At 39.8% G+C, this 14049-nt stretch overlaps 1 protein-coding gene and 1 pseudogene across 3 annotated transcripts in view; both read left to right on the plus strand.

The window, feature by feature from the left end:
* The window catches only part of NOL4 (nucleolar protein 4), a 449007-nt gene that overhangs the window by 312554 nt on the left and 122404 nt on the right, over positions 1-14049 (plus strand). The window lies entirely within an intron of this gene.
* On the plus strand, positions 8829-9529 carry LOC110212537 (phosphoglycerate mutase 1-like; annotated as a pseudogene).

Raw genomic sequence — 14049 nt, forward strand, 5'->3', positions numbered from 1 at the left:
TTCTCCATGATACCCTCCTTCTTCCTAGGTTTACATAACACTTCCTTCCTCATTTACCTTCTACCTAAACTTCTCAGTCTTCATTGCTGGATCTTTATCCAGATCACATCAACTAAAGATGTGTGTCCCACAACGCTTTCCCTCCATATTATTTCACTTGGTAATTTTATTAGCTCCCATGGATTTAATTATTATCTCTATCTGATGATTCTCAAATCTACTTGTCTAGCCCTACTCCCTCTACTGACCTGGAGTCCTGTGTCTCCAACAACCTTTATTACATGTCAAATAGATGTCTCATAAACATCTAAAGTTCAACCTGTCCAAAACTGAACTCATTATCTTTTCTCCCAAATCCTCTCCTCTTCCTAACTTTTCTATTCTTGAGGATTCCACTATCCTCCCAGTTTTCCAGGCTTACAACCTACATGTCATCCTCAAACCCCTCACTCTCTTTCACCACTGCATATCTAGTATGTTGACAAAATGATTAATAAATATTTATTGACTGAATGGCTGAATTCAATGAATTGCCTAGATATATATGTGTGTGTATGTGTATATATATATATATATATGAAAATGCTAAAGTCTGAGCAATATATGATTTAGGTGCATTTTGGTTTTCCCATGTGGGTGGTTGGACTGATTTTTTTTTCCCTCATTGCTGTTGATTTCACTGAGGAGGCTTTATGTTATTCTGTATCTTGATTCAAATGGTACAATGTCATATGAAAATAGGAATATTTTGAGACCCAGTCTTCATCAATTACATCTCACTTGATATGAGTATTCAGAAGACTTGTTGAACAAAATTGTTTCTATTGTTATATATCATGGGATCATGGGACCTGTAGATAGAAGGTACTGTAGACACTATTTATTCCAATCCCTTCATTTTGCAAAAGAGGAAACTGAAGCCTGGAGAGGTTATGTGCCTCATCTAAAGCCACAAAAATAGTAAGTCAGAAGTGGATTTTATCCAAAGACCTCTGGACCCATCTTTATTCAAAGACCCTCTGGGCTTGGGTAGGATGTACTGTCTGAGAAGAGCTTTTAAATTTGCATTTTGTTCTACTTGGTCAATTTTTTCAAAAAATCATTACACAATAAAGTGAGATTTCATATTTTTAAAACCTCTTGCCGATTTAGCTACTATAAATATGTAGTCTGATGAAGAATATGTGAAATCCTACCTTTTCCTTCTCATGATTTCCCCAATGATACCTTTAATCTATACATTCTCATAAATATTTGATACTAAAGAGAAAGTAAGCACATGGATGCATGACTGGAAGTTCTCTTTTCATTTATGGCAGATGGCAAAAGGTCCATCAGTGAGTCTTTCTAATTTTTTTGAATCTTCTGTTATTTGAAATATCTTGTTGGTCCCTGGAATAAGAATTTCAGAGTTGCATAGAGGGGTAGAGTATCTGGGTGGCTTGTGAGGACAGTGTTTTGGAGCAGGTAAAGCATTATGTTGCACTTCAAATCACAATATACCCCACCTAAAGACAGTCTTTCTCATGTTATTGATGTATTTTAAAAATATTTTTCTCGTTAAAAATAAAAGATCAAAATAAACTTCAGAAATTCTTTCTCCTATTTAATTGACTAATAGACTACCATTCCATTCCTTCCTATCAGAAATTTTCCTCTGTATGCTGTAATAATAAGAATAAATTAACATTATTTGTGGGATAGAATTCTTTACAGAGTCTAAGAAATTACAGTTATGTAATCTGACAATTATCCCAAGTGAAAGAATTACAAATGATTAATTACATTTATATATTCAATTATATTTAGTTAGGTTATCTGCATGGTGATGAACAATGAAGTGTCAATGATTCAATTTCTACTTAGAGAGGTCAACATTGAATCACAGTGGGCAACAGAGAATTGAATTATCTTTAAAAAAAATTAAAGATGTGCAATTTTTAGAATGACTATAAAATATAAAGTATGTTATATCTCTGTGTTTCTTAGGAAATTCAAGTGTCCAGGATCCTATTTGGTAGGTAGAATACCAGTGATTTAAAAGAAACTATAGAGTCGTAAATGTCTGTCTATCCTGACTTTAAAAATCTTCTAGGAAACTAATTCCATGTCATCACTTGCAGATTAACTATAGAGAATAAAAATACCAATTTTCCTATTTGAGAGAGGACAGTGGTTGTATAATCTGTGTCTATACAAGAGTCTATATAAGGCATAATTGAATACCGCAGGAAGCACGGGGCAAGAGGTGAGAAGAGCCACCCAATTGGCTCATTCCCCTTAAGCTCATTTCTTGTTTCTGTTTCTTCATTCCATTGTTATAGTAACTTAGGTACATTTTTTTAATAGCATCATAGCTTTTGGAGCTGGAAAGAAACTTAGAGATTATCTAAACCAGGGGTGGGAAATCAGCTGCCTGGAGGCCACATGTGTCCCTCTAAGTCCTCAAGTGCAGCCCTTTGACTGAATCCAAACTTTACAGAACAAATACCAAAAAGGTTGCACTTGAGGACCTAGAAGGCCCCATGTGGCCTTCAGGCTGCAGGTTTCCCACCCCTGGACCAATCTCTTCATTTTATAAATGAAATATATATGGGACTATAAGACCTCTTAAATTTCTTCCCAATTATTTTATGCCATGATTGAGGAACTGAGTGCCTTTTTCACTAGATTCTGGTCCCTCCAACCTCAAATCCATCACTCTCTTAGTGCTACTTTTTTTTTCCCTAAGGGGCAGTAGTGGGGAAAGCTAGAATAAAAGGCAAGAGACTAAATAAAAGACAATTCTACCTCTACCACTGATTTGATGTGTGATTTTTTTCAAGAAATTTCTGTGCCTCATATTCCCCATATGTGATATTGTAGGATGTAGGGTATGTTCAGGGAAAACTAATACCTCTGGTATGAGGGCTGCTGAGCCCCTTATTTAGGACTGCTTTTCACCCTTGGTGTCCACCTATTCCACTTAACTCTCACCTGTGGCTCCAAGAAGCTGTAGCATGCTCCTTCACCAGGAAGATGTTCATCTACCTGAGAGCTTATGTGGCTTCAGAAAAGGCTGAGGAACAGTTGATATGGTGTTTGCTGCCTGATAACTACAGGAGAAATTCCAGGGGCAGAACAGAGGTCTGTACACATTTGTAGATCTGACCAAGGCCTTTAATACTACCAGTTGTGAGGGCTTATGGAAAATTATGTCAAAATTTGGTTGCCTAGAGAAGTTCATCAGCATTGTGCATCAGTTTCATGACAGCATCCTTGCCCGAGTTCTGGATAATGGACAATGCTCTCGTGCTTTCCCAGTTACCAGCGGAGTGAAACAAGGCTATATGCTTGCTCCCATACTTTTTAGCATGATGTTTTCAGCCATGTGGTCAAATGCTTTCAATGAGAATGAACATGACATCAAGGTCAGCTACCACACTGATGGTAAATTCTTCAACTTGAAAAGACTAGAAACCAAGACCAAAGTAGAGGGAGTGTGGGTGCATGAGTTTCTATTTGCAGATGATTGTACACTCAGTGCAGCCTCTGAAGCTAAGATGCAACAAAGTATGGATCAATTCTCTTCCACATGTGCTAATTTTTTGTTAAATGTACTAACAATTAACACCAAGAAAACACAGGCACTCCATTGGCCACCACCACACCACCCATACGTGGAACCATTGGTTAGAACAAATTGAGAAGTTTTAGATCCTGTGGATAAGTTCACATACATTGGTAGTATACTTTCCAGGGATGTACACATTGATAATGAGGTTGACAAACGCATTGCCAGAGCTAGCTCAGTGTTTGGGAGGCTTCGAAGGAAAGTACGGGAGAGAAGAGGTATTAGACTGACTACCAAACTGAAGGTTTACAGAGCTGCTGTGCCAACCTCATTGTTGTATGACTATGAAACCTGGACAGTATATCAGTGCCATGCCAGGAAACTGAATCACTTCCATTTGAATTGTCTTAGGAAGATTCTGAAGATCACCTGGCAGGATGAGACTAGACACTGAGGTCCTTTCTTGAACTAAACTTCCAAGCATTCAAACACTGCTTCAGAGAGCACAACTCTGATAGGCTGGCCTCATTGTTCAAATGCAAAACATATGCTTGCCAAAAAGACCATTTTATGGAGAACTCACAAAAGGCAAGCATTCACGTGGTGGTCAGAAGAAGGGATAAAAGGACACTCTCAAGGTCTCTCTTAAGAACTTTGGAATTGATTGTATGTCATGGGAGACACTGGCAGAGGACCACTCAGCATGGTGTGCCCACATTAGAAAAGGTGCTGTGCTCTGTGAGCAAAGCAGAATTGAAATAGCTCAAGAGAAACACAAGATACACAAACTTAGACAATCCACCCCAAATGTTCACACGAACTATTTGTGCCCTACCTGTGGTCGAACATTCCAAGGTCATATTGATCTGATCAGCCACAGTCAGACACATTCAAACTTGACTCTAGCATAGTGATGTCATTTGGTCCTCTTCGAGAACGAAATACAGCAACCAACCATGTGATATTGTTATATAAATGCTTGCCCCCTTCCTATCTCACAAGAACGTTATGAGGACAAGTAAAGATGAAAGCAAATGTTATATAATCTCCAGGCATTATTGAACTTAGGACTTATGTCAAGTTCACATTCATGAAAATTAGGTGATATTTTTGCATAATGTAAAAATCATATTTCCTTATCCATGAAATACACTCACGTCTTGTGGCAAAAGTGGGATAAGAAAGTATATTAGACCAGAGTCCCCTTACCCTTGGGCTGTGCCTTCTGTATATCCAAAATGCATTTGTACAAACTAAAAAGATTCTTGTTGTTCAACACTAGTCAGAGAAAGGAAATTGGACCCACAGTGAGGCAGCTTATTCTTTTCACTTCTCTTCAAAAATGTTTTATTGGGGAAAAATTAGTTTAATGCTTTAACAAAGAACAATGTGACTGCATATTTCATTGACCTGCTAGAGAGCATCAAGAAGTTATCAATTGGGGGCAGCTAGGTGGCACAATGGATTGAGCACTGGCCCTGGAGTCAGGAGGACCTGAGTTCAAATGTGACCTCAGATACTCACCAGCTCTGCGGCCCCAGGCAAGTCACTTAAACCCAACTGCCTTCAGAAGAAGAAGAAACTATCAGTTGAAAATTTGTTTGTTTTTTTCCACATTGGTAGTCTATTTTATCTTAGCATAGATATATGATAAATTATATGTTTTTTTAAATTTGTTAGCTATTTTATTATGAAGTATATGAGAACTCTAGGGGTTGCATATGATTCAGGTGCTAGAGTTGCAAAACTAAACAAAAGTAAAAAAACTAAACTAAAAGTAAGAATGATCCCCCAAAATCCCATGACTTATCCCTCTACTCCACCTTCTCCACACTTGTCCTTTATTTATCTTACCCCTTTCTCAGCCAAATTCCTAGAAAATAGTCCTCCCTTACTACCCCCTCTTCCTCTTTTCCTACTCTCTAAATCTTTGAAATCTGTTCTCTGATCTCCTCACTCAGCTAAAACTACTTTCTCCAAAGTTCCTGGAAAATGAACTTTCTTCAGAATTAATGATCTCTTAATAGCCAAGTCAGATGATTCTTATCTATCTTGACCCCCCGATGCACTTATTTTGTAGATGTCTCCCAGGCCCACCCGCATGCTATATACTCTCTCCTTTCTGTTTATTTGTGTCGCTGCTGTCTCCTGGTTCTCATTCTACCTGTCTTACCACCCCTTTTCAGACTTCTTTTCTGGCTCACCCTTCATATCATGCCCCCTAACTGTGTCTGTTTTTCCAGGCTCTGTCCTGGACCTTTTCTTTTCTCTCTAGACTCTCTCTTTCAGTGACTCATGGGCTCCCATTAGTATGGTCACCATCTCTATGCAGATGACTCACTGACATACAGCCCCAGTCCTGCTTCAGTCCTGCCTCACTAATTACCTACTGGACCGTTTAAATTGAATGTCCTAAAGATGTCACAAACTTAACCCATCCACAATAATTGTCCATCAGTCCCTTCATCCCCACAACCTACCCCTCTTCCCAACTTCCCTATGCCTGTCAAAGCCACCACCATCCATCCAGTTCCCCAGGTTCACAGCTTCAGTGCTAGACTTGACTCCTAAATCACCCCACGTATCCAATTAGTTGTCAAATCATATCTTTTCAGCCGCTGTAATATCTCACTCATCTAACTCGACTCTACTCACAGTTAGTTCAGGTTCTCATCATTATTCATCTAGATTGCTGCTGTAGCCTCCTAATTAGTCTACCCCACTACAATTGATGCTCCATGAAACTGGTGAAGTATTTTTCCTTAAGCACGGATCCGACTGTGCCATTTCCCTGCATGATAAACTCCAGTGGCTCCCTATTGTCTCTAGGATCAAATACAAACCCCTCTGGTCTTCACAACCTGGTCCCAAGTTGCATTTACAGCCTCATTTCTTACTTCCCTGCTTCCCACACTTTGTGAGCCAGCTAAAATGGATTCCTCCCTGCTTATTACACATGGCGCTCTATTTTCTGCTTCCATATTTTTGCAATGGACTTCCACAGGCCTGAAACGCATCTCTCCTCACCTCTGTCTCATGGAATCTCTCTTATTTTATTTTATTTTTGTATTTTTTTTTACTTTTTTTTTGTTTTTGTTTTTTGCTTTTTGATGAGGCAATTGGGATTAAGTGACTTGCCCAGGGTCATACAACTAGTAAATGTTAAGAATCTGAGGCCGGATTTGAACTCAGGTCCTCCTGACTCCAAAGCCAGAGCTCTATCCACTGTGCTGCCTAGCTGCCCCTCTCTCTTATTTTAAGAAGCAGCAGAAGTACAACCTACACAAAGCCTTTCTTAAAACTCCAAACTGCTAACGACATTATATGTGTGTATGTATGCACAAACACACATATACATACGTGTGTGTGTGTGTTGTTATTGTTGTTGTTCAGTCATTTTTAGTCCATGACACTATTGGGGATTTTCTTTGCAAAGATATTGGTAGATTGGTTTGTCATTTCCTTCTCCACCTCCTTGTACAGATGAGGAAACTGAGGCACACAGTGTTAAATGACTTGCCCAGGGTCACACAGCTAGTGCGTGTCTAAGGACACATTTGAACTCAGGAAGTTGAGTCTTCCTAACTCCAGGCCCAGAACTACTCTATCTCTTGTGTCACTTACCTGCTATAGATAGATAGATAGATAGATTGATAGAATAAGATGAGAGAGCTGTTCATGAAACACATATACATATGTGTGTACATATATGCATACACATGTATATACTATGTTGTGTGTGTGTGTGTGTGTGTGTGTGTGTGTGTGTGTGTATTTCCTCTCCTGAGAGCATGAAAGCTCTCAGGAGAGGAAGGATTATTTCATTTTTTAATTTGTATCCCCAGGACCTAACAAAACTTGTGGCATATAATGGGTACTAAATAAATGCTTGTTAACTGATTAGCATCTTTTTCAATTTGTCTGGTAGAGGCTTACCAAAAGGGTGATAATTAAAAAACAAGGAATACATTCATACATCCATGGCATAACTAGCACTTTTTTTCCACCTGGAGCAAACCTCACAAAACACCCTGAGGTAAGCAGTGTTAAATGTGTCCTCAAATTAATTTTTAACAAAAATTCAATCAGTGAAGGTAGGAATGGTGTGTGGGAAGAGAGCTAGAGACCCGAAGATATAGTAAGAATAATCTTCTACCAGAGTAGAGAAAGGAAGCATTTGGTAGCTTCCTATTTTAAATTATTATTTTTTCTAACTAGTTACTAAGACCATTTATTTTTATAATGTTTTAACTGCTGTTAATATCCTCTGAATTTCAGTGCCCTCTGGTCAAAGCATGGGTTGCCCTGCCCTAGTTACAGTTCTGTGTAGCATAAAAATACATCTTATAGCTCCCCCCTAAAAGAAATTATCATCTTCCAACACTGTATATGAGAATGAACAGATGTTTCCTATTCTACCTACTACATTAAGAAAAAGGGAAGAATTTTCTGCTAATGTACATACTTATTAGCCAACTCCAGCATGTATAGCGATCCGTCCAGTCTTTTCAGTTTTGTCCAACTCTTCATGAACCCACTTGGGGTTTTCTTGGCAAGGATACAGGAGTGGTTTGCCATTTCCTTCTCCAGTGTGTTAAGTCAGAGGTTAAGTAATTTGCCCTGGTGACCCAGCTAGTAAGTGTCTGAGGCTAGATTTTAACTCAGAACTTCCTGATTACAGGTCTATCCACTGAGCCACCTAGCTGCCTTTTTAAATGTTTGCAAATTTTTGTCATTCCCATTCCCATGTTCCTCCCCTGAATCTCCCAAACCCATTCATATAGACACAGCAACCTTGCCCCAACCCCAGTCCTGGTCTTCATTTTCTATATCAGGATCCCAGAGATTCTGTTTGATCCACAGTACTTCCCATCATGTATTCCTCTCTGTCCCAGAGGCACTCAACTTATGGGAGCACTCAGATTTTTCTTTTGGAGAATATGATTCTAAACAGTAACTTAAAAATAAAGACACACAAACATTCCAAGGAGAATGGAATTAGAATTTCTCCTGGATTCAGTTAGGTGACATATAATCAAGTCTGCTTCCCAGCTCCAAGTACAAAAGAAAGGTAGAGATAGGTAGGAACTGTTTCAAAATTTTCCTCTGCCTACAAAAGCAACACTGTGCCCAGGACTGTTCTACCTGCCAGGAAAGGCCAGGAAAGAACTAGAGGAGAACAAAAGCAAGAAAGAGAGAGTATGGCCCATCTGCCGGCCTCCTTGATACCTGCTGACCCAGCCTCTGCCCACTAGGATCACTTACAAGCTCCTGCATGGCGAGAACGCCTAGAACCTGGAGAACCGCTTCAGTGGCTGGGCACAAGGAGGCCAATTGTGGCCAAACACTGCAAGATGCTGGCTATGAATTTGATATCTGCTTCACCTATGTCCATAAGAAAGCAACTTGTACACCTTGGATATACTAGATGCATTGACCAGATGTGGTTGCATGTAGTGAAGACTTGGTACCAAAATGTGCGGCACAGTGGAGGTCTAATGGGCCTCAACAAAGCAGAGACAGTTGCTAAGCATGGTGAGACTCAGGAAAAAATCTAGCAATGATCCTACACATCCTGCCACGTCCGATGGAGGCCAACCACCCTCTCAACAGCAACACAGCAAGGACTTTTGTCATATGGATCTTACTGAGGACCAATTATGCTCCTCTGAGAGCCTGAATGACACTATTGCCTGGGCTCTGCCTTTCTGGAATGAGAAAATCATCCCCCAGATCAAGAAGGGAAAATGTGTTCTGATTGCAGTTCATGGTAATAGTCCTCACAGGACTGTCAAACATCTTGAGAATCTGTCTGAAGAAGCAATTGTGGAATTGACTCCGCCCACTGGCATTCCCATTGTGTATGCATTGGACAAAAATCTGAAACCCATCGAGTCCATGCAGCTCCTTAGGGATGAAGACACTGTGGGCAAAGCCACAGAGGCTGTGGCAGCCCAAGGCAAGGCCAGAAAGTGAAAGCAGGGTACCAGCACATACCAGCAGTATCCAGGTCCTTCCTTTCTCAATGTTTCCACCACATCTCTCCCCTGCCTGCTCCACACAGTGTCTGTCATCTTGGGGATCACAGCACATAGCTACAGGCGTGAGGTTAATGGTTCCTTTTCTCATTTCTTCCCGATGTCAGATAAGTTCCTTTCTCTCCTGTTGCCCTCCCTTCAACCCCATTAGTCAAAATGCCTCCTGGGTGGTTTGGCTCAATAAGGATCTGGTTGGGGGTTAGGGATGGGGACATGGTAAGAAGTGACCAATGCGAAGAGCTGAACGAATTTATTGTTCCAGTCATTCCTATGAACCAGTCCTGCCAGTAAGGCAACCTTTTCAGAAGCTGTAGTAGGCAGCTGCCTATATAACCAGGGAGGTCATCTAGTGAATCACAAAGTCTTGTTAGGATCATGTTTCCTCCCTAACCCAAGATAAATGGATCTGGGCTGTTGGGAGTCTGTCTCAATGTTTACTTGTTGCATTTACTTTCACAAAAAAATCCTTCTAGACTGGTTGCTAGTGGCTTTTAAAATTAATCTGTCCTCCAGGGTAGTCATCAGAGATCTCAACCCTCACCAGAGAGGGGAGAGAGTCCCTTGATTTCTAAAAGGGGGATGAGTACATCCCACTATGCACGTTAGAACCTCTCCTCTGTTCTGTGGCAGTGAAATGCCCCTGGATCATGTCAAGATGTGTCTCAGTGTCCCATTACCTTCCACATCATGTCCAGCAACCTGGACCTGCTACTTGGGTCCTCATCAGTTTTAGTATCACTGTACTAACCCCACCTTGCCTTTTTTGTTGCTGAGTATAAAAGAAGTAACGTGCAATCAAAAATGAATAATAATTAGAGAGGTCGCAAAAGGCCTGGGCATCTTTTTGCCCTTCACAATAAGTAATATTCTATCTTGTCAGAGTCTATGTTTTGTGATAAAATTGTAGCTCAGAGGATCATATGCTTAGCTAGAAAGGACCTTAGAAGTCGTCTATTCCATCTTCGACCCCTCTAATTTTACATATGAGTTTTTAGAGGCCCATGGAGGTTAAGCGACTTGTCCAAGGTCATACAATGAGTGGCAGAGCTGAGATTCAAACTGAGGCCCTCTGACTCCAAACCCAGTACCCCGTGAAAAGTGGCCTACACTGGCCTTCCTATTTGGCTTAAAGTTTGGATAAAAGCAGGCATTAAATGGCCTCCAATTCTTAGTACTCCTATCAATCTCCACACCACGTTTTCTTCTACTACACCCCTATCCCCATCCTCTCCACCACTGCAGCCTTGAAATCTGCCCACCAGAACCCAGGTTCTGATAGGTATTTCACTTCATTTTGACTATAACATGGCCTCCTTCCTAGCCCTCTCTATAACATGCTGACTGCCTCTATACCATTTTTTCCCTAGTTCCTCTTTGTAGGTTGCCTGGCTCACTGGAATGTAAGCTCTTGGAGAGCAAGGACTGTCCTGACTGCTTGTATTCATATCCCAAGCACTTAGCACAGTGTCTGGCACGTAGCAAGTGCAAATATGGACCAATGAGTCCAAAGCACAAACATTACCTCCTTTTCTTAAAGTCACAAAGATAGTGGCAGAGTTCAGGACTAAAACTCAGGTCTTTTGACTCAAAGTTTTACTTTATGCCACATTCTTTATATACTCTGTGAGATTTTTCAGTATTTGTTTACTTATTTGTTTGTTTTTTGTTTTGTAAACCTGTGCTAGAGATAGGGACGGAACCTGTTCAGTTTCATTAGTATTCTGTTAGTATAGGGAACTCCCAGGAGAGGGAAGTCCTTTCGCCAATTCGGTGAGAATTTTCTCTGCTTCTCTGCAACCTAATCTTAGAGAGTTGCCTAGTGCTCTGATAGGTTGTTACCTGCCCAGGGACACACAGCTAGAATAATCAGAGTCGAGACTTGAAGGTAGTTATTCCTGGCTTCAAGACTGGTTCTTTATCATGTCATGCTCCCTCTCATACCTTTAATATAAATATAATTATTTCCCCATGACATAAGTACCATGATTACTTGGATTAAGCATTACCATTTAGCCTCCAAATCTTAAGACTGCTATCAATAGCAGCAACAGCAGCAAGTAATTAATCAGTATCTCCTGGACACCTTGCACTCTGTTGTATCTATTACATGAAGTGGTATGACCTTAGCGCCTTTGGTGAGAGATAGTGCTAATGACTTCAGGGTGATGGTCCAAGCTTTTGCAGTGGCCACAGAGTCTCAAGATTTCAAATAAAGTGTGGTTACAAGGGCTCTAGGTAAAGGGAGAGCCAATGCATTACCAAAAATCCAGCAACATTTCCTTGAAAGGAATCAAAAGACATATTCGCTGATCAGTACTACATTTGTACATGAAGAGCAGCATTATTATAGGCTCGTAGCCCTCAGTGAGCCAAAAGGCAAGAAAAGGGAAAAGCATCATTACCAACACTTATTGATCACCTACTATTTGAGAGTGACAATATAAGGTGCTAGAAATCGATGCATAAGAATAATGAGTGCAGCTCTCAAAAATCTTATGGTCTAGGTGGTGAAACTAGTAAAAAAATATGTTTAAAAATAGCAATATATGACAATATATAATAAGTGCCAAATAATTGGAACAGAAAATAAGCTCTGTAGGATGTGTGTACATAGACACATGGAAATCGTATTGCATAAACAGATATAAACATAAGTATAAGGAATGTATAAACATAGAAAAACCTACTGTCATTTTGGAGATTAATAGTATGTCTGAACTGAGTCCTTTGTGAAGTAAAGTTTATGGAAGCTTTTAAGGAATGATGTTTTCATTGAAAGAGATAGGATTTTCTAGAGAAGATAAACAAACTGTTTCAGTCAAATATGTAGTTTGGGAAGAGGCAGCAACAATATCAGTAGAGAATGGTCGAGGGTATCTCTTAGCCAGAACTGAAGTTATAAGAATAAGGGGAAAGTGTGATAAGGTAGAATAGGACTAGCCCCTTCCCTCACACACATCCCCCCACGAATGCCTTGAATTTTATGACTTGTAGTTATGCTTTGATTTATTGGATAATTTGACTTTAGTATAAAAGAAGGCGATACAGGAAAATTACAGGTTCTGTAGTAGTACTTAGGATGAATTGGAATGGGAGAAATTAAGCAATACCCCAGCATTATGTACATTAAATAATGCCCTAGTAAACTAAAAGGGTTCATGTGGCTTTCAAAAGTTACTTATTTCAAGACAAAATATCCCTTAGGCACCACGGAAATCTGAATAAAACTAATTTCCTTAGATTGAAATTGTCAACTTACACTAGAATTTCTGGACTGGGAGTCTGTTGCACGCTCAGATTGTTGTAGTATAGGGAGGAGGTTCAGAGTTCAGATAGTCTTGTGTGTGCCTCCCAAATACCTACCAGGTAAGTCACTATTTTCTATGAAAGGCTTTTGAGTTCCTGTGACAGCATTGTCACTACTCCCAAAGAGGGGGAAAAGAAACTAATGTAATATGAAATTCTACAAAAATATTTTCTTGCACTGAGGCATTAACTCTCTCCATAAAAAGTTAGAGACTGAGCTTTTCCTTTGGAAATACTATATTTTGCCAGGTGCTGCCATTATCAGGATTTTCAGTACTTATACCCCAGTGCTTCAGGGATCAGTGATTTTCTTGGTATTTCCTCAGTATGAGTCCTCCCTCTTGGGACATAGAACACACCTCATCTATGCAATGATAGGTGGTCTCTGTGAGTTGCTCAAATGTACTATCTATGTGCTCTTCACATCTAAACCCATGAAAACTCTTTTGCCATAGGTAGAGGGCAACCTAAATATCCCTCCCTTAGCAATGGAAGGAAAAGCAAAAAGTTTTTATAAATCTCTCATCTGTGAAATGTTTTTTTTTCTTTGAAACTTGTTTCTCTTGAAAGAAAATCATATAAAATGACACTTTCAGCATGCTTGTCTCACATAATACTTTTTTGCTCTTTGGGGTCAATTACTTTTTTAAGATATAATATGATGATGGAGGAATCACAGGAAACCTTTACTAAGCAACATTTTTAATAGGTGACATAAGTGAAAAGGATAGGCAACCTTTTCACTCCCCTGCTCCCACTGACTTTCTTCTTCTCCAGCTCACTTCTTTTCCTTTCTCACATTCCTGTTCCCAACAATAGCACAAAATACAGTGGGAAGAACACTTTTAGAATCAGAGAACTTGGGTTCAAATCCTGCTTCTGTCATTTACTTTCTGTGTGACTTTGAGCAAGTCCTTAACTTCTGTCAGCTTCAGTTTCCTTAGGAGGGCGTTAGCCTCCAAGTTCCCCCTTCCAGCTCCCAATCTATGATTCTGTGAGTTAGAGTGTCTTGGCTAAACATATTCTTAAGGAAATCTTTGTGACATACATCGAAAGTTTAGAGTTATTTTGTTTTTTAGTGTCAGTTTTCTTTTTAATTAATTTTGAAATGAATTTGAAAGTATTTAAACCTCATGGATACAATGAACTAAA

This window comes from Phascolarctos cinereus, unplaced genomic scaffold, assembly GCF_003287225.1.
Source record: "Phascolarctos cinereus isolate Bilbo 61053 unplaced genomic scaffold, phaCin_HiC Scaffold_4;HRSCAF=312, whole genome shotgun sequence".
Lineage (NCBI taxonomy): Eukaryota > Metazoa > Chordata > Mammalia > Diprotodontia > Phascolarctidae > Phascolarctos > Phascolarctos cinereus.